At 33.6% G+C, this 22,587-nt stretch overlaps 1 protein-coding gene across 6 annotated transcripts in view; it reads left to right on the forward strand.

Annotated features, from left to right (window-relative positions):
* The window catches only part of LOC149961347 (plexin-B-like), a 260,627-nt gene that overhangs the window by 103,761 nt on the left and 134,279 nt on the right, over positions 1–22,587 (forward strand). The window contains exon 1 of one of the 6 annotated variants that reach the window (XM_090176830.1): positions 8,928–9,063. The exons of 4 other annotated variants lie outside the window; for them this stretch is intronic. The gene's annotated coding sequence lies outside the window, so the exon portion shown is untranslated. Of the gene's footprint in view, positions 1–8,927; positions 9,064–9,165; positions 9,199–22,587 lie in introns of those variants that run through there. One more of the 6 variants, XM_090176831.1, reaches the window with a different exon arrangement.

Consider the following 22,587-nt stretch of genomic DNA (forward strand, 5'->3'; position numbering starts at 1 on the left):
ACATCTGCCCCAATACTAGTTTTGGGTGACGTAGGGTACGCGACGATTGTATTAATAGTTGTAGACTAAACTAATGTTTGTTTCAATAGAAAACAGGGTATTTAAATACGGATCAGCTACCAAATGGCGATAAATGGCTTGTTTCAATAGAAAACAGGGTAATTAAATACGGAATAACTACAAAAGAAACAGAAATTTCTTATTTCAATGAAAAACAGGGAATGTACATTCGGAGAAGCTACAAAGAGCCAAAGATGACTGGTTTCAATGGATAACAAGGTAATTAATTACGAATCAGCTACAAAAGAACCAGAAATTGCTAACCTAACCTAAACCTAACCTAACCTAACCTTACCTATCCTAACCTTAACCTAACCTAACCTAAACCTTACCTAACCTAACCTAACCTAACTTAACAATGACAAATAGAAAACATTTTATAAGATAATAAGAAACTAAAATCTTAATACACACGTCGCGTACCCTACGTCACCCAAAACTAGTATTGGGGCAGATGTAAACTACAGTCACACTTTCTGATCGAAACGACTATCCACTACTCGTTTTGGCGCTATCAGTGGTGTAAACTTATTTTGAACTTTTACATTTAGGCCATTTTTAGTTTTAACCATCCTAATTCAAATTCGCTACCAACCTGACCTTATCGGAGACAAAGCCCCGTTCTTTTTCCAGTGACTCTTTTCTGATTGAAATGACTATCCACTACTGGTATGGCGCTATCAGTGGTGTAAACTTAATTTGAACTTTCACAGTTAGCCCATTTTTAGTTTTAACCATCCTAATTCAAATTCGCTACCAACCTGACCTTATCGGAGACAAAGTCCCGTGCTTTTTCCAATGACACTTTCTGATCGAAACGACTATCCACCTCTAGGAATGACGCTATCAGTGGTATAAACTTAATCTGATAACCTTAACTCAATCCCGTCCACAAGTTCCGGAACACTGACCTTGTCAGAATCGAACCGGTAGTTACCTGAGTGGTGTATTTAGTTTCTCCGCCCGGTTCTAACGGATAGTCGATCGAACTTGACGCCTGAATTTATTTAAAATTGCCACCTTCAACGAGGTAAATCCCGAGCTTTACCGTTAAAGGCACGGTCAGGCTAAGGTAATAACGCTGAAAATAAGGGTATCTGGGATAGTTTCCAGTGGAAAGATCGTCCGGAATCGTAGATTATACGTCTACTTGGCAGAAGAAGGAAGATCGGACTACGCGATGACCATACGAAGAAGGGATTTCAAAGCTATATAGAACGTTGAAGCTACTTCGCGATTCTAGGCAGACCATCACCCCTTTGAAAAATCTATATATCCAGGCTAGGGGCCTCCACTCTTTCGCTATATTGTCATTTTCCTACTCCTCAGTGCGGGGAAGCCAAGGACCAAGGCTTATGATCAATAGCAATCGAATTTCGCCGCTATTTCCCAAGGTTCCTACGCAGGATCTCATCCTCAATCCACTTCCAAGTTGATTAATCGTATTAAAATGTAGTCTCTTAATCATCCAATCCTTGTAGCGCCCTTAACAGCGACAAACGCGCTATTTGGCGGCAGATTTTGGGCGCGATAAAATATCCCAAAGGCTTAACTCGAATTCCCCCTCAGATCAATAGGACGCAGGTTTTACCCTTATCGCGCCGTTTCAACAGTTATACGGTTATTTAGCGAACTGTTGATCGCTATTGGTTGATTTACCGAAAGCAGTTTGGGGGGGTTGAATGGCGGGAATTTAAGTTAAGTTTAATATAAAGGGTGTCCGTACACAAATTCGATAATGATGGGCGTCCCTTTTAATCTGACTCTGTAATCTATAAGTTGCTCTCGTGTGCGAACGGGAAAGTGGGGAGATGTTTGCTTATGGACCAAGACCCGGCAAAGGCTTAAGGAAATTATCTCTTTCCTTGTTTCGGAGACTGAACCAATTTATCATAGTGGTGCCCTGGAATTTAGCGAACGAAACGCGCTCTTGTGATTTGAATAACTAATTTTATTTCACGGTGGGGTTAGTCTTTTGTTGGTTTTGAATAATATGTAGTATTCTCGTCATCGAGCAGGCTACCTTTGCCACGGTCGCCATCTTGTCTAGGGATCTGGCGAATATCATCTGTATCTTGATTTAGCTGTTTTTGAGGTTATTTTTTTTGGAAGAAAACTTGTTTGTTAAAACTGCGATATTTAAGATATTTTCGAATTTAAATTATGTGAAATATATGGTTTTTTCAAAGTAGTAAATTTTTAATAATAATAATCAGCTAGGCTAATACCCTTGGCACCCACCTTAGGCCTAAGTCATCGAGCGACTTTTAAAGCCATTAATTCAGCCCTGCATGCCACGCGAGCCAACATAAATTTGTAGTAGCAACACAAGCAATTAGTTAATTAACTTTCAAAATAACATAATATTAATAAGTCTGACACTTCCTGTTGTTTTAATGGTATTTTTGTTTCGACACTGACACTTTCGTCCAATATTGTCTGCCCAATATCTTTTAAAATCAGTTCGGTAATAAATATGGCTAGTTGTCATACTTATTTTTATTATATTACTTACGAAGAAACTAGTAACATTTGTAAAATTTTATTACCTAAGACCCATTATTTAAATCTATTCATAAATAATTTGTTTTATAAAAACCAAATTTAAATTACATCGTAAACATATTTTCGAACCAGCGGGACTTCATCATCTGCCCAAAAATTCCTTTACCTTGCCTTAAAATACTAAAAAAAAACAAAAAAAAACACTACATCTGACTGTTTTCTTAAAAAAAAATTAATATTAATATTTTGTGTCTGCATCCAAGAAAAATAATATTTTTAACAAAAAAAAATTCAAATTGTAGACGTTAGTACGTATAAATTCGGTAATTTTATGGAAACATTTTTAATATAAGCGCCGCTAGAACTTATAATTTAAATAATTCCGAAGTCAGAAAATAAAATACATAGCAGTCCATCTAAATTTGGTTTTAAAAAAAATAAGCTCCCTATTTTCAATAAATTGTGACCCAACTAAGTTTGAGAGATCCGTACTATATAATTTATCTTCAACAAGAAATAAATTCTTAGCTTCAGGCTTAGCCCCCCCCCCCCTCCTGTTGCCAATGAAATTAAATAAAAAAAATTCGCTTTCTACCATTCCAGAAAAATACAAGACCATAGAGACGCGGCTACGGCATTTGTAATAGACTTTAATATTTTTATTGCTTGTTTTTTTTCTCTACTATTGGAGAGGCGTGTTTTGAAGATAGCTTATTTTAGGTGGTTTCGTTGTACGTCTGATTTTTTTGGATAATGTGTTTTGTTTCCGAAGCCTGTAGCTTATCGCTGATATAATGGAATTTTTACTATTTTATTTTAACCATTAATATATTTATTTGTATTTCGGTAGATTTTATATTCTGTATTGAATTTTTTAAAATGTTTAGATTTTAGATATTAGGTATTAGATATTCAAACTAATACAGGCTAAACTCCTATATTTTATATTTTTCCTATATTTTCGAATGTCTTCTGATAACTATAATTGGTCAATTTTCCTATATTTTCCTATTTTTTCTAATTCGCAATTGGCTTTCAACATAGTTTTAAAGTCCGATAGAAGGCGTTCAAAACAGCTAGTTTGTTTTTTACAAAACACTAAAATCGTTGACTTTTACGACTGACTGATGTTTTAAAACGAAAATGTAATATCACTTTAAATACATTTATCTTGTCACAGTTTGTGATGTTTTCATATTAAATGTAAAATTTCTATTCAACCAAAGTTTCTAAAAACATTTGTTTTATCTTTATAAAAATAACTCCTATAATTTCCTATAAATTCACCTTAACGTTCCTATAATTTCCTATATTTACCTAAAAGTTACTCCTATAATTTCCTATAAATTCATAAATTCACCTTTTTCGTTCCTATAATTTCCTATATTTACCTAAAAGTTACTCCTATAATTTCCTATAAATTCATAAATTCACCTTTTTCGTTCCTATAATTTCCTATATTTACCTAAAAATTACTCCTATAATTTCCTATAAATTCATAAATTCACCTTTTTCGTTCCTATAATTTCCTATATTTACCTAAAAATTACTCCTATAATTTCCTATAAATTCACCTTAACGTTCCTATAATTTCGTATATTTACCTAAAAAATACTCCTATTATTTCCAATATTTATCTAAAAATTACTCCTATAATTTAATATATTTACCTAAAAATTACTCCTATAATTTCCGATAAATTCACCTTAACGTTCTTATAATTTCCTATATTTACCTAAAATTACTCCTATAATTTCCTATATTTACCTAAAATTACTCCTATAATTTCCTATATTTACCTAAACATTACTCCTATAATTTCCTATATTTACCTAAACATTACTCCTATAATTTCCTATATTTACCTAAAATTACTCCTATAATTTCCTATATTTACCTAAAATTACTCCTATAATTTCGTATATTTACCTAAAAAATACTCCTATTATTTCCAATATTTATCTAAAAATTACTCCTATAATTTAATATATTTACCTAAAAATTACTCCTATAATTTCCGATAAATTCACCTTAACGTTCTTATAATTTCCTATATTTACCTAAAATTACTCCTATAATTTCCTATATTTACCTAAACATTACTCCTATAATTTCCTATATTTACCTAAACATTACTCCTATAATTTCCTATATTTACCTAAACATTACTCCTATAATTTTAATATATTTACCTAAAAATTACTCCTATAATTTCTTATAAAACGACTATTAATTTCGTATTTTTCCCAAAACAAAATGAAGGGTTTCAATGTGGTCACACTGCAAAATCTACCAATTTTGAAATAATTTTAGAAATATTTAGAAATTGCGTTTGCTCAACCAATTATTAAACCAAACTCCCTTTAAAAACCCTTGATTTTTTTACTGCACAAGTACTTGAAACCTATATTTTGCTGTAATTTTAATGGCATTTATCTTATATTTTCCTTTATTTTGTGAAAAATATCTCCTATAAAATCCTAAAAATCGACTACGAATTTTAATAGAAGTAAGAATATAAATAATCAGCTAAGTCAATACCCGAAGAGCCACACAGGTTCAACTAGTGACTTTTGAAGCCAATTACTGGTGGCCGGGTTAAAATTCTTAAAAATGGGCCTAAAATGTCAGGGAAAGGTCAGATAATTTTAAGAATTTGTAAAAATTCAGGGAAAGGTCAGATAATTTTAAGAATTTGTAAAAATTCAGGGAAAGGTCAGATAATTTTAAGAATTTGTAAAAATTCAGGGAAAGGTCAGATAATTTTAAGAATTTGTAAAAATTCAGGGAAAGGTCAGATAATTTTAAGAATTTGTAAAAATTCAGGGAAAGGTCAGATAATTTTAAGAATTTGTAAAAATTCAGGGAAAAGTCAGGGAATTTAATTTTCTTTTGACACTTTTTGAATGTAAATTTTCTATAGATCTATGACAAATTCTATGAATATTAGTTATTTCCTTGAAAATTTTGCTAATTTGCTCAACATTGCAATAACCTTTTTTACTGTCATATAGGTCCATTAAAATTTATTAACTTCTGATTAAAGTAAAATATAACGTTAAAACGTGGGCATGGAAAACCGGCAATTTAAATCTAAAAATGTTTTGGTAATCCTGTAAGTACATTGTAGTCTTAACTCTTGGAAAATATAAAATGATTAACATCTATTAAACAAATTAAACATTATATATTATATTTAAATTAAATAGTATTAAAAATTAAATAAAATTACCTTTAATTTATGTAAAATAGTGTCAATTGTCGTTTAAATTAAAATTACGAGTTAGACGAAAGTTAAAATTTTTTTGTATTAAATGTAATATAAAAAATGACAAACACAATTTTAGTTTACATCGGTTTTCATTCAATGTAAAATTTACAAAATTAAAAACAAAAAATATACAAAAAAAAGTAAGTTTTAGTCTTATGAAAAGCCTTTATAAAGGCTAAAACGTGTGACGTCCATTTCAATTCATATTAACCTCTTGTAATATTTCACTCAAACGCGATGTCTTGTTAATTTTTAATATTCTATACATTCTTTTTTCCCCGTATCGTTTTTCACGCGGTATAATAAGTCTCTCTCGGGAGCTGCCGCCAATATATTACCGCCGGTAGATGTCGCTTTCCAACCCCCCCACTTGCGCATTTTTTTTCATAGTTGACATTTAGAACATATTTTTTTTCGCCGATTTTTCTCGCCCGTAATTTGGCCATCGGGCATCTTCTGTGTTTTATAGTCGCCTGAAAGTTACCCGACGGTATAATTAAAGGCGGCGAAACGGTATAGTTTGTTACGAAGGGGAGTTACGCCGCAGTGTCCGCTTAAAATCTGGCGTTTGCCTATGGTTTTCCTGCGTACACATTTTACGCCATTTGGGGGCTTAACGCATTAAAAATGTATAAGACGGTACTTAGCGATTTTTCTGCTTGGTATAAACGCTTTTTAAAAAGCTTCTAAAGACGATCGCGTAGACAGCTCGTGGTTTTGGCTTGTTTTTATATGATTTTCTTAGATTTTTATCGGATTACCTAATCTAAAATATCTAATTGCCTTCATTTTTATCCGTTTATTGGGTGCTCTGGAATTACGTATATTTTTTTCATTACTATTGCTATAAACTGGAGTTTTTAAGTTCCCCACATCTTAGCTCTTATCTAAATTTCCGTTATCCACGGAGCGTTACCTCTAAAAAGCCCCGTTTCTTAGCAACGGGGAGCTACCTCTAAATATCTAACGTTCTTTTCCACGGAGCGCTACCTCTAAATATCCCACGTTCTTATCCACGGAGCCTACCTCCAAAATCTCCGTTTCTTAGCCACGGATAATTACCTCTAAAAAGCCAAATTCTAATATACGGAGCGATACCTTGAAATATCCCACATTCTATTATACAGAGCCCTACCTCTAAAAATCCCACACTTAAATATGCGGAGCGCTACCTCAAAAACATCCCACATTCTAAAAAACGGAGCGCTACCTCAAAAAAATCCCACATTCTAAAATACGGAGCGCTACCTCAAAAAATCCCACATTCTAAAATACGGAGCGCTACCTCTAAAAATCCCACATTTTAATGTACGGAGCGCTACCTCTAAAATCCCACATTCTAAAATACGGAGCGCTGCCTCTAAATATCCCACATTCTAAAATACGGAGCGCTACCTCTAAAAACCCCACATTCTAAAATACGGAGCGCTGCCTATAAAAGTCCCACATTTTAAAATACGGAACGCTACCTCTAAAAATCCCACATTCTTATCCACGGAGCCTACCTCCAAAATCTCCGTTTCTTAGCCACGGATAATTACCTCTAAAAAGCCCAATTCTAATATACGGAGCGATACCTTGAAATATCCCACATTCAATTATACAGAGCCCTACCTCTAAAAATCCCACACTTTAATATGCGGAGCGCTACATCAAAAACATCCCACATTCTAAAATACGGAGCGCTACCTCAAAAAAATCCCACATTCTAAAATACGGAGCGCTACCTCAAAAAAAATCCCACATTCTAAAATACGGAGCGCTACCTCAAAAAAATCCCACATTTTAATGTACGGAGCGCTACCTCTAAAATCCCACATTCTAAAATACGGAGCGCTGCCTCTAAATATCCCACATTCTAAAATACGGAGCGCTACCTCAAAAAATCCCACATTCTAAAATACGGAGCGCTACCTCTAAAAACCCCACATTCTAAAATACGGAGCGCTGCCTATAAAAGTCCCACATTTTAAAATACGGAACGCTACCTCTAAAAATCCCACATTCTTATCCACGGAGCCTACCTCCAAAATCTCCGTTTCTTAGCCACGGATAATTACCTCTAAAAAGCCCAATTCTAATATACGGAGCGATACCTTGAAATATCCCACATTCTATTATACAGAGCCCTACCTCTAAAAATCCCACACTTTAATATGCGGAGCGCTACCTCAAAAACATCCCACATTCTAAAAAACGGAGAGCTACCTCAAAAAAATCCCACATTCTAAAATACGGAGCGCTACCTCTAAAAATCCCACATTCTAAAATACGGAGCGCTACCTCAAAAAAATCCCACATTTTAATGTACGGAGCGCTACCTCTAAAACCCCACATTCTAAAATACGGAGCGCTACCTCTAAATATCCCACATTCTAAAATACGGAGCGCTACCTCAAAAAATCCCACATTCTAAAATACGGAGCGCTACCTCTAAAAACCCCACATTCTAAAATACGGAGCGCTACCTCAAAAAATCCCACATTCTAAAATACGGAGCGCTACCTCAAAAAATCCCACATTTTAATGTACGGAACGCTACCTCTAAATATCCCACATTCTAAAATACGGAGCGCTACCTCTAAAAATCGCACGTTCCTATCCACCTCTAAATCTGACCAATTTCCTTATCTGTCTAAATAAATTAAATTTCCTTCCCCACTAGTTACACGTGTCTGAAATCGTGACAAAGTGACCGCCAATATAAGCCAGGTACACCGTCAAAAGCTTATCAGCCGAAGCTAAATAGAACGGATAACCCGTAGATAAAAGAAAGACCAACTTTCTTTAAGACTTTAAGAAAAATGCATTTTTTATCTCGCTTATATCCCATCATTAAGCAGGGAGGGGTCTCTTAATTTTGATTCCTCCCTCCCTCTGGTTCTCGTCCCAGGTAAGAGATGACTTACGCATCTACCTTAAGAGGGGTATCGAATTCTCGCGGGGGTTGGGAAGAACCAGGGGGGTACGTAGGGGGCATGGGTGTGACAGCGCCAAGAGCTCTCTCTTTCGGCGTTGCTCGCGCGACTGAGTTTAAAACCCGATGACGATCCTGGCCCACGTTTAGTCGGTTTTTGTGTGTGGAAATAATTATAGACATTTAATTAGCGACAGCGCGGGTGGTCTCTCAGCCGGAGTCCGTCGAGGCTTGCGCCGTCAAAGAAACGCGGGATTCTTCGCCGCGTCCTACCCGAGAATCCAATTCAGCCGAGGCTTGGCTAACAAAGGTACTTTATTAATTTCTAAGTGGGTTAGAGATTTTTGCTTCTTACGAGGCAAAGATAGATTACTGACGGTGGACTTTTTTTATAGATTTTTGTTCCGTCGTACCTCGTGTGGTTTTGTTTGGGGGGGTTTTTAAGGTACACCTTTTAGTTTACTTTGACGTATAGGTTTTGTTTTTCATTCGGTACTTTTTTTAAGCGTGTATTTAAGTCTAGGTTTATTATGATGGATTAGTTGTGGCGGGAGGGGGTTGAAAAGAAATGTTTGGAATCTTTGGAGAAAGAAATTGTTGATTTTTTAAATTGATTCTACTTTTTTTAAATTAAAATACTTGGTGGTTAAATTTTAAAAAGTATTACGTCTTTGTGATTTTTGTTTTTTTGTTGGGAATGCAGTCGAGGTTGTATAACAAAAGAATACTTGATTATTGATTTTTCGAAAAACAGGCTAATTTACAGTTAATTTCTCATTATTTCTTGGTGATATTAAGTGATTTCTCATTATTTTTCGGCTAGTTCCATTGATATTTCATCATTTATAATCTCACGATGTTTATGAGATTGGAATTTCAAAATTCTTCTGAGATTGAAATTGGAATTTGACTATTCTTCTGAGTTTGTCATTGAAATTTCACTATTCTTTTGACATTGTCATTGCATTGGAATTTCACTATTCTTTTGAGATTGCCATTGGAATTTCACTATTATTCTGATATTGAAATTGGAATTTCACTATTCTTCTGAGATTGTCATTTCATTGGAATTTCACTATTCTTTTGAGATTGCCATTGGAATTTCACTATTATTCTGATATTGAAATTGGAATTTCACTATTCTTCTGAGATTGTCATTTCATTGGAATTTTACTATTCTTCTGAGATGGAAATTGGAATTTCACTATTCTTTTGATATTGAAATTGGAATTTCACTATTCTTCTGAGATTGTCATTTCATTGTAATTTTACTATTCTTCTGAGATGGAAATTGGAATTTTACTATTCTTTTGATATTGAAATTGGAATTTCACTATTCTTCTGAGATTGTAATTTCATTGAAATTTTACTATTCTTCTGAGATGGAAATTGGAATTTCACTATTCTTCTGAGATTGTAATTTCATTGAAATTTTACTATTCTTCTGAGATTGTAATTTCATTGAAATTTTACTATTCTTCTGAGATTGAAATTGGAATTTCACTATTCTTCTGAGATTGTAATTTCATTGGAATTTTACTATTCTTTTGATATTGAAATTGGAATTTCACTATTCTTCTGAGATTGTAATTTCATTGGAATTTCACTATTCTTTTGATATTGAAATTGGAATTTCACTATTCTTCTGAGATTGTAATTTCATTGGAATTTCACTATTCTTTTGATATTGAAATTGGAATTTCACTATTCTTCTGAGATTGTAATTTCATTGGAATTTCACTATTCTTTTGATATTGAAATTGGAATTTCACTATTCTTTTGATATTGAAATTGGAATTTCACTATTCTTCTGAGATTGAAATTGGAATTTCACTATTCTTCTGAGATTGTCATTTCATTGGAATTTCACTATTCTTCTGAGATTGTCATTTCATTGGAATTTCACTATTGTTTTGAGATTGTCATTGGTATTTCATTGATTTTTATGAGATTTCCATTGAAATATCAGTAATTTGTTCTGAGGTGGCTACTAAAATTTCCCTATTGCTCCTATTGAAATACAGTTATTTTTTTAATGAAATTCCACCTACGATTGGTACACCTCATTATTTTTACCCGTTTTTGGCTCTTCGTTTAAGACCAAACCTAAAACACCCCCAAATTTCCCACCATCTATAAAACAAACTTGGTACCTTTTAAAGAACTTTCCTATCTTGGAAGTTTTTTAAAAAAAGGTTGGAAGTCATTGCCGGTCAATAGATGATGGTATTTTCCAAACCAGTACCCTCGCTTGGTCCGTCTTGGTAAATCAAACCCACGCGGAGATTCTCGCGCATTTAACTTTCAAGCAAAGTTTAGACGGACCACCCTAAAAGTTAAAGAACTTCGAACCTGATTTTTTCTTGGTTGGGTCGGAGTGGCCGTTGGGAATTTTGGTAAATCCGGGGGATGTCCGTTCCGTCTACGGAGAGGGTACATCTCTTTCTAAATTGGTCCATTTGGTCATAGCGTATAACCCCATCTAGCGAGAAAAAGTTTCTTATCCCGATCCGTGAGCCGCTTGATTTGAGCGAAGACTGCAGCCACCCTACTTCGGGTGACACGGGAGGCTCTCCTTGATAAATGGCCCGTGAAACAGTACCACCACCTTTTGTATTTTCTATTGTCTACCCTATTGATTTGGGTGTCTCTCTATCGGTTTGGGTTCGAGGCTTACGTGGTAGCCGAGGGTAAGGACGCGGGTTGGGTAGCAGCTCCTTCGCGCGGGGTGCGAGGTGACCTCATGGGGCAGTTTATTGTATTGTCTCTGTTCGGTATTTTCTCGGAGAGGCCATGTCTGTCTGGGGTTTTTGGATGGCTCGGATGCTGACGACCAATTTATTCGATCTACAGCAGTCTCTGTTACACGATTTCTGTTGCTATACAAAGAGAGAGAGAGAGGTCTTGGATAAAAAATTGTCTTTTTGTGGTGGTGTGTCGCTTTCAAATGTGCCACTTGAATGTGTGCTTCGTACTTGTTGAGGGTTTGCGCTTACACCGTTGTTGTTAGTGTTGGCAAAAAACCGGCTTTTTTTTATAAAATTTAAAATCCAGTTGTAACCGGTGGTTTAAAAAGTTTAAAACTGGTATTAATTAAAAAAAATCTCAAATTGCTCATATCTAGCCCTCATTACTTCGAAAATGCTCAAATTGCCCGATTTAAAAAGAACGTTTTTGCGCGTGACAGTACCTTTACATTGTGAGGTATAGCAGACTTATTTACCTGCTTTTATACCCTAACATGGCGGCGTATTTTCACGCGCAAGATGAATTTTAATATCCACCAATTTCTTATACCTAGCTCTCATTACTTACGACAAAAAGTGAAGGTTAAGTTTTAGTTTTTTCAATATTTCTAAATCATTTCTCAATATTGTTTTAAATAAAAAAGTGGATATAACTATGGATTTTTTTCGGTGGTTAAAACCAGTCTGGCTGGTTCTTGCAAAACCCTGGTTGTGGTGCGATTTTGATACGAAGACAGCGTTGCCAGTTCCTGAAACTCAAATTATCGTGCCACAGCCAAAAAATTATCGATCTCAGAAATAATTATCGTATGCCTGAAAACTGGACCTTGGCTGTAATATTTAATTTTGTGTAAAATACTGACGTTAAACGTGTGAAATCAAAATTTTTAATAACACTTAAAGTTTGACCGTTTGAAAACTTATGTTTAAAACTCACAGTTTTAAGAAAATTATCATACATTATCGTACGCGTTAGCTGACTTATCGAAAAATGCGTACTATATAGCACGCCATTGAAAATATCGTACGTCCCAAAAATTATGTCGAAATTATCGACGTGTACGATAATTATCGTAGGTCTGGCAACGCTGTTGTAACGAATTCGAAATTGGTTATTTAGTACCTAATTTGTTCAGATAGGATCAATATTTTATTTAAATCATGATTAAAATCAAGATTTAAATCAACTGATTTTATGGACAAACCATTGATTTAAATCATTCAATGTATTTTAAGATAAGAAAAAAAGTGATAAAAAATGTTTCTTAAAAAATTAGGTTACATAGAAAATATGAGCAAACTAAAATAATTAAAAGTAATTAAATTCAATTTCGATTTCATTTCATTCAAGATAACTAACTTATAAAAGTAAAATATCCGTTAATTATACAAGAAACGTTCCATTAATTGTATAAAAATCAATAAATTCAATAAAAAAATCCGATTTAATTAAAAAGTCGATTGATTTTATTTTAATAAAAAATCAAAAAAGAAAATTCTGAAAAAATATCGAAATTTTGTCTAACTTCTAATGTGTTCTTAACATCTCTAAAACTAATTTTAGAATCTAAAGCTTAATAAGCCTTTTGATTTTTTTGAAGCTGAAAATCTCTATTAAAATCTTATCATTTATTTGAAATTTCTTTAAATATGTTTTTGGGATTAAAAATCCAGTGTTCGGATATTTGCAATACTGATCGTTATTGTAGGGCATAATTTATAATATTAAATCAAGAATGTATTTATTTATACTCAGGGAGAATGAATATGTCGAGACTATCGACGGACACGTTGAGGCCCTAACCCCGTCACGATAAGGGGGGGGGAGGTAAAAAGGAGAACTAGTTTTGACTTTTATAAATATTATTTTTTAAAGATATTTATCTAAACATTTTATCACCTTAAATTTTTATTATGAATCAACGAATTTCATATTTCTGCAACCAAGATTGTAATTGGCGTTAGTTACGTATATCAGGGCCCCCAGAGATCCTATATTTTCAGAAATTTCCTATAACATCCTATATTTTTAGCAAAATCCTCCAAAAGTCGTATAAAATCCTATATTTTTGATATTTTGCCCATTTCAAATCCAGTCACCCAGTTAAATTGCTAGATTTAGCTATAGGATAAATTCCTATATACCAAGTCATTCTAGTCTATACTTCTGTTATTGTTAACATGGTTAGCTACTAGTATTCTTTTGTGATAAAATGGTTAAATAGTTTCTATTTTTTTAAGTGAAAATCCAAGATTTATTTCTCTAAATATAGATTTTGTTTTTAAATGCATAAAGTTAGTAAATTAAATAGCATATATAGTCCTATAAAATCCTATAATTTTGTAAAAATAGTCCTATAAAGTCCTGGTATATAAAAGTAAGTTATAGAGTTTGTTAGCAGACTAAGTTTTTATTTAAGAATAATTACCCTTAAACTGGAAAAAGTTTTATGGAAAGGGGAAACCGAAGAGCTGGGTGGAAAACCCCTTTGACCAGTGGTTCTCAACGCTTAAGGAGTGGTTCCGCGTTTTCACCAGTGCCAGAAGCTGAGACCAAACCCGGCTCCTCTTGCTGCGAGGCGAAAGTGCTAACCACTCCACCCCAGTATATCACTCTCTTCAATGGCTTTTAGATATCAGCCCGATTGGGCTATTTTTAACACCTATAAAAATAAGGTTTGGGAAGCCATCGTGTAAATGACCCGGGGGGGGGGGGGTGCACTTTGGGGTGGTCGGGAGGGTGGCGCGGCCCAACAATTGGTTTCTCCGTCACATTTAGGAGGGCTATGCCGCCACGACTTCAGATGACCCTTTTTTCATTAAAGGCCACCCTTTTTGTATCGACTTCCGTTTAAAAGACTATTTATTTCCTGTTCGCTCTCAACGACCCTTGCATTCCTCCCCGTTTCTTCCCCTCCCAGATGGCCGCCATCTTACCGGACACTTTTGACCAACGTCCGAATACGCGACGGGGTTTTGTCCATCAAGCTTCCCGCTCGGGTTTCTCAGTTTCTGCCGATTCGCTTTCTCTCTAAGTATTGACCCCACTTGCTCGCTTTGGCTTCGGACCTTTTCTGTCCGGACAATTATGGTCAAGATCTCGGCGCTGAAATTTACCGAGTACTTTTTCGAGTTAACTTCTTTATTATTTTTTTTTGGAATGGAGCTTTTTTTATATTATTTTGTACAGTTGAAAGGTTTTTTTGTAAGCCTAATTTTTTTCTAGAGATTTGTCTTAAGCGATTTTATTTGATGGTTTAAAAGTATTTTTTTGGAACTGGAAAACCTGGAAAAGTTCGGGAATTTGATGGAAAAGTCAGGGAATTTGAGTATGGGAATACAAATCAGGGAAAAGTCAGGGAATTTTAAAAATTAGTCTAAAAATCAGGGGAAAGTCAGGGAATTTTAAAAATTAGTCTAAAAATCAGGGGAAAGTCAGGGAATTTTAAAAATTAGTCTAAAAATCAGGGGAAAGTCAGGGAATTTTAATATTAGTCTAAAAATCAGGGAAAAGTCAGGGAATTTTAAAAAATAGTCTAAAAGTCAGGGAAATGTCAAGGATTTTAATTTTGGTTGAAAACAGGAAACTTTTTCTAAAATGAAGGTTTAAAAATACAAAATCTTGGCCCGAAATAAGTCAAGGAAAATTTCCGGAGATTGTTTTTAACATGTAAAAACAATCCTTAGTTAAACAATTTGTAGTTGATTTGCTTCAAAGTTTGTTGTTTTAAAATGTGTGTATTTGATAGTTTATTTTTTTATTTTGAACACTCTTATATCTACATTAATTAATAATATTAATCTTAGTTTACAATATAGAGAAAATTATGGTAAATTTATTTTTTTAAACGTTTCGATTTGATAATTTTAAAGTATTCTTTTGAAACACTTACACTCTTGAAATTTATATTTAGAAAATTTAGATTTTTAAAATCTAAAATATCTTAGCTAAATCTTAGTTTACAAAATAGAGAAGGTGACGTCAAAGTTTTTGTTTATGTTTGATAATTTAAAAGTATTTTTTCGGAACACTCTTATACCCTAAAATTTACAATTGAGATGTTTAAAATCTAAAAAATACTTTAGTTTGCAATGTCAAATTAATAATTTTAACAATTAACTATTTTTAAATTAGACAATAGTTTGATAATTCTTACTATTTTAAAGAATATCATTTGAATACTTAGACATCTTTTAAACCAGTGCTAGAAGGCGAAATTTGTATGATTGCAGTCATATCTTGTTAGTGTACAATCTACACCTACAAACTCTCGTTATCGTGTTTTGGTTTAACCGGTCTTATCGAAGTTGAGTCACATACATTTATTGCAAAAATTATGCAAATCTAAAAAAAAACCCTATTTGAGAAAATAAGTTTTGTTTGTTTTAATAACAGTAATAACCTGATAAAATATACTGATAAAAGTTTTTAAAAAGTACTACAAGGAGACGACCTGAGGTGTAGCACACCGATTTTGTTCAAACTCGGGGGTTTGGTAGACCTTCATGTAACTTGATAAACCCAAAAGGGAGGCAACCGTTTTGCCATGGCAACCAAAAATGTTTTTGACAACACAAAATGGAAATTTTTCCATAGAAAGTAACATGGGAATCTGACCAATATTAAAGGTACCCCCCTGTAAAAAATTTTAATTTTTTAAAATGCTACAAATATAAAATATAAATAAGAAAATAATGAAAAAGTTCGAAATTGATTAAAATCTTTACAGGCGTACCCTTACATTTGGTCAGATTTCCATGTTATATTCAATGGGAAAATTTCCATTTTCTATTGTCAAAAACATTTTTGGTGGCCATGGCAAAACGGTTGCCTATGGAGACATTTCCCTTTAGGGTTTTTCAAGTTACGTGAAGGTCTACCAAACCCCCGAGTTTGAACCAAATCGGTGAGTTACACCTAGGGTCGTCTCCTCGTTAGTTAATTCTAATGTATACACATTTTTCGATTCTATTTAGGATATTTCAAAAGTTACGTATCTTGTTTGACGTTTGCAAACCGGTATTTGGCTGAGTGTGTCAAAAAAGTTAAAAATTCCCAAAATTGACTAATCAAATTGAAGATTACTTGAGAATTCTTTAATTCTAAAGTAGAATTCTTATTTTTAAACGTACCCATGATATTTTTACACTTTAAGCATAGTTATAGCAGGAACAAAAATTATCAATTAGTTAAAAATTACCTTTTTTTAAAATCAGACCGAAAAATATATGATAAATCTCTTAAACGCAGAATCAGTTTTCAGGAAAAATGTACTTTTAACAAACCATATCCAATAAGGAAAAAAATGTGCTAATGCGTTTTACGCCGTAGCAAAAAAATTATTCGTTAAGAAATTATCGTTAAAAAGTTAAATTTTCACGCGTAATTCGTTCGTCACGCGATGTGTCAATGCATGGATTCTCGATTATTTCGTGTACCTTAGTGTCTTCGCGAGATTCCTCCCACCTGACGCTACTGGCTGCGGATATGACTTAAACCCCACCTTGTACGCTCTGCTACCTTGAAACCCAAACAGAAAAAAACTCCATTAACCGCTATACCGAAGTTTTTTCGTAATAGCGAAAGAATCGACTGGGTGGAGTCAAAATGCAGCCAAAAAAGGGGGAATTTCACTGTTAGAAATGAGCTTTCTTTTATGTCGATTTTATTGAAATCGAGTCGCTATTAAACGTTAGGTATTTTTCTCTTTACAAGGCCACGTCTTGATATATGGCCCAGGTGATGCGACGACGACAGTTACCTTGGCAAATTTTAATTTGACCACTGTTTTAATAAAATGATTGCGTGAGGAACGTGATTGAATTGTAGTTTTTAAAATTTCACTCTAAATTATCTTTCGAATATATGTATGTATCGGTTTTCCTTTGTAATTAGCAACGGAACACGGGTTTTACGATATTATTTGCAACGGAACACTGGCTTTTTCGATGTTATCTATTTGCAACGGAACACTGGGTTTTGCGATATTATTATCAACGGAACACGGGTTTTTCCATAAAATGTGTAACGGGACACGGGTTTTTCCATAAAATGTGTAACGGGACACTGGTTTTTCCATAAAATGTAGAACGGAACACGGGTTTTACCATAAAATGTAGAACGGAACACGGGTTTTACCATAAAATGTAGAACGGAACACGGGTTTTACCATAAAATGTAGAACGGAACACGGGTTTTTCTATAAAATGTAGAACGGAACACGGTTTTTTCCATAAAATGTGTAACGGGACACTGATTTTTCCATAAAATGTAGAACGGAACACGGGTTTTACCAAAAAATGTAGAACGGAACACGGGTTTTACCATAAAATGTAGAACGGAACACGGGTTTTACCATAAAATGTAGAACGGAACACTGGGTTTTGCGATATTATTATCAACGGAACACGGGTTTTTCCATAAAATGTGTAACGGGACACTGGTTTTTCCATAAAATGTAGAACGGAACACGGGTTTTACCATAAAATGTAGAACGGAACACGGGTTTTTCTATAAAATGTAGAACGGAACACGGTTTTTTCCATAAAATGTGTAACGGGACACTGATTTTTCCATAAAATGTAGAACGGAACACGGGTTTTACCAAAAAATGTAGAACGGAACACGGGTTTTACCATAAAATGTAGAACGGAACACGGGTTTTTCTATAAAATGTAGAACGGAACACTGGTTTTTCTATAAAATGTAGAACGGAACACTGGTTTTTCTATAAAATGTAGAACGGAACCCTTGATATAATTTTAACTCATATCGATATAATGTTGTAACGGAACACGTTTTTTAATATATTGCAAAATATAACACGTGTTTCAATATATTGTAAAACATAACACGTGTTTCAATATATTGTAAAACATAACACGTGTTTCAATATATTGTAAAACATAACACGTGTTTCAATATATTGTAAAACATAACACGTGTTTCAATATATTGTAAAACTGAAAACCTTTTCCAATACACTATATTTTAAATTTGATTTTATTGATAAGTTTATCCGAAACATTTGGAACCAACTTGATTTAACTTCACAAATTAATTTACAAATTTCAATTTTTGAAGTAATAAATAATAATTTATATACCAAATAGACCTGGCTTCAAAATTTCAATTTTGGAATTAACAAATATAACAGTGTCAATAAGGAATGGCAGCGGCGTGTGTATAGTCAAAGGATATATATCTGAAGTCCAGGTCTCCCACCAGGTCCCTAAAATGCCTAAAAGCCCCTACTTTTTTCGAGGTCCCTAAACCACCATAAAATCGGGATTTGGTCACTAAATCACCCTATTTCTAGTACATTTGGTGAAAAGTACCATCGGCTTAAAATATTTCGTAGAAAAGCGAAAAAAAACCCGATTTAATGTGATAGAATTATTACAAAAAATTTGTAGTCATTTTTGGGATTGATAAAAGTTTTTTTAGAAATTAAAACTTAAGTACTTAATTTTTGTGATAAAACATTTTTTAAATTAAAACTAAGTCAGTTTTAAAAATTTGCTGCTTTTAAAAGTTTAAATAAAGATCTTATTTTTGTTTATTAAAATGGTCCCTATTTGGTTCCTACTTTAAAATATTTGGTTCCTATTTCACCCTATTTCTAGCCAGAAAAATCCCCTATTTCCCTATTTTTTTTTGAGATTTTGGTGGGAGCCCTGGAAGTCCGACGACTTGAGATGGCAATGGGGGATTGTTACAATATTCCCGTTTCATGTATTTGAATGTATTTCCCTCCACGACGGACCCATTAGTCCAGCAGGCCATTATCTCTGGCTTGTGTTTTTTGGCGATATTTTTTTCCTCCCGCATTTCAGCACGTTCCTTTAATTATAGCGAGTAAGAAACGAGAAAGAGTTGCTTGAGCAGAAAAAGAAGAAAGACAATTTAGAATTCCTTTAATTAGCTTTCGGCGAATAAGAACGTAAACTTGTCCCGAGAGAGACTGAGAAATAAAGGAGTGCTGTTTTTTCTTAGTAGTTCTAATTCGTTTTTGTCGACTATTTGCCGTTTTTTTAGTCAAATATACGAGCAGGCCCAAAATGAAGGACTTGTTTACGAAATTCTATTTTTAGGTTGATCAATTTCGATTGATTTTTTGTGTGGTGTCTTTTAAGAAAATGTTGTAAATTAAATTTGATTTGTTCTAGTAGTATTTTGAATTGATTATGAAGCCTTTTTACACTAGCCAAATTTTAGAAATTATTATAACTTTTACTTTCTAATAGAGCAATGGCAGTGCTACGTCACACGACGTCACCCATGGTTTTTCCGATTCATAAAAAAATTCGCGCCCATAATGGCGGTCAGAACTGTTACTTTCTAATATCAGTATCGGCCAATATCGGCTTAAACGAAGCCTGTATTAGAAAAATATTTTCAGGAAAATAATTTTTAAATAAGAAAATTCACGATAAACTAATGGTAATATTTGATTTGATTGGCCACGACACGTACGCCATACTTCAGAAGCTATAGATCATACCTTTTTTAGACGAGTGTAAACAAATAAAAAACCACGATATTCGATTCGATTTGTGATAGAAAATATGTATCACGTAAAATGAAAAGAAACATATTCGAATATGCTCTTTCAAAAGTTTTTTCTTGAAAAATAAGAATACAATGGTATGACAATGCACTGAACCGTCTTTTACAATGATTTTATCATATACACTACTATTTATGATAGATAACTTTGTTTATATCGGCCGACATATCATTACTATCCTTCTTGGGATAAATTTATTTAAAATTGTTTTAATGAAAATGAGTCTTATTGCGTGCTGTTTTTCATAAATTTGGTACCTCTAAAATTACCCCCTTAAATAACAAAGGTAATCAATCAGTTAACCACTCGGAAATAACTTGAGCACGAGATTAAAAACTTAATTCCATACGTAAAATTTTTAGTTCAGTGAATTGTACACCATATTTCAATTAATTTGGAAGCAAATCATAAATTAGAAAACCCGCGTTTTCAGACCAATATTTAACGACAATTTAAAGATCATTTACGATAATTTCGTGATTTTCTTAATTTTGAAACGGAAACGAGTCCATTTGAAGCTTTCCGTTTCAATATGACCCACAGAAAAAGTTCCCGAATTTAAATTAACAACAGGTTTAACTCGATTAAACCAAATCCTGATTTATGTCTTGGGGGTAAAAACAAACCACAATTTTCGAAGTATAATCATAACAAATATCCGCAAGTCCGTCATCCAATCAGAAACAATACCTTTGATTACCTTCGAAATATTCTACGAATATTCGCAATAGACAAATCCTCGCTAAACAGGAAATCCCTCTTCTGTTATTATAGCTACCTACAGGAATCCATACCTCTACTTGGAATGCTTATCCTGGCGTATCGCGTATGGTAAGATCACTCTGACGGCTTTGGCCCCGCCTACTAGATATGAAATCCCCTTTGCGCGCGCTCCCCTTCCACGCTGTTGTTTGTTAATTTAACATAGTGACGTCAAAAAAAGACCGTCAGCCACATCGAGACGAAAATCTGCCGCGATAAGCATTCCAAGTAGAGGTATAGATTCCTTCTGCCTAGAATCTTTCTTCGACAAAACGCTTAAAATATCCGTAATTAAAGAATATAATGTCTGCTCAAAAGGAGGATCATTAAATGTGGAAAATGACGCGTTGAATATTTATGTAACACACGACGAATAGCGTCTTGGCTGCTAATTTATCTCACGCTCTCTGGAAGACACTATTAAGGAACTGGAGACTGGAGTGGCAGGTGTCGAGGCTTAGCGGCTAGGGCAGGGAACGTCGAACATAATGCGCGAGGAGGGTTGCCAAGTATTAGCGCGAGGGGCTAGATTAGGAGACACATTTTGGACCAATGAAAAAAATGCGTTGGACGGGCGGGCACAAAAAGGTGGTCTCCACATCCAGAGGCAACAATGTGTGCTGTTTTTATAATGGCAGGCTTTTTACATTTCGACTTTCATTTTGGATTTGTGTCGTGGACAGTTGCTATCTTAAGGGCTTTTTCGTGACCGATTCTCGAAATGATACCTCGGTTTCGGTTTTAGATATATCGTGAAAACGAAATTAAAAATTAGTTTTCTAAAGTGACGTTTTTTTCGTATTTTTCGTTGAGCTTTATACGACGTGTAGATTCAATTTTTAACTCAGTTTTCGTTTAGTTATATCGTGAAGACTCAATTTTAACTCAGTTTTCGTTTAGTTATATCGTGAAGACTCAATTTTAACTCACTTTTCGTCTAGATTTATCGTGAAAACTAAGTTTAAACTAATATTTCGTCTAGAACTATCGTGAAAACTTAATTTAAACTAATATTTCGTCTAGAACTATCATGAAAACTAAATTTAAACTCATTTTCGTCTAGAACCATCGTGGAAACTAAATTTAAACTAAGTTTATGTCTAGAACTATCGTGAAAACTAAGTTTAAACTAAGTTTACGTCTAGAACTATCGTGAAAACTTAATTTAAACTAAGTTTACGTCTAGAACTATCGTGAAAACTTAATTTAAACAAATTTTCGTCTAGAACTATCGTGAAAACGTAATTTAAACTAATTTTCGTCTAGAACTATCGTGAAAACTAAATTTAAACTAATTTTCGTCTAGAACTATCGTGAAAACTAAGTTTAAACTAAGTTTACGTCTAGAACTATCGTGAAAACTAAATTTTAACTAATTTTCGTCTAGAACTATCGTGAAAACTTAATTTAAACTAATATTTCGTCTAGAACTATCGTGAAAACTTAATTTAAACTAATATTTCGTCTAGAACTATCGTGAAAACTAAATTTAAACTCATTTTCGTCTAGAACTATCGTGAAAACTAAATTTAAACTCATTTTCGTCTATAACCATCGTGGAAACTAAATTTAAACTAATTTTTCGTTTAGGTATGTCGTGAAGACTCTTATTTAAACTCAGGTTTAGTCTAGATCTATCTTGAAGAATCAAATAAAATTTATGCAAAACTTAGACCTTTAGTTTCAATTAAGTTTAATGGTTGACTACTTACGTATAAAATAACAAAAAATTTAGAAATTGACAAACTTTATTTA

This window comes from Leiobunum rupestre, chromosome 1 (genome assembly GCF_980474605.1).
Source record: "Leiobunum rupestre chromosome 1, qqLeiRupe1.1.hap1, whole genome shotgun sequence".
In the NCBI taxonomy this organism is placed as follows: Eukaryota; Metazoa; Arthropoda; class Arachnida; order Opiliones; family Sclerosomatidae; genus Leiobunum; species Leiobunum rupestre.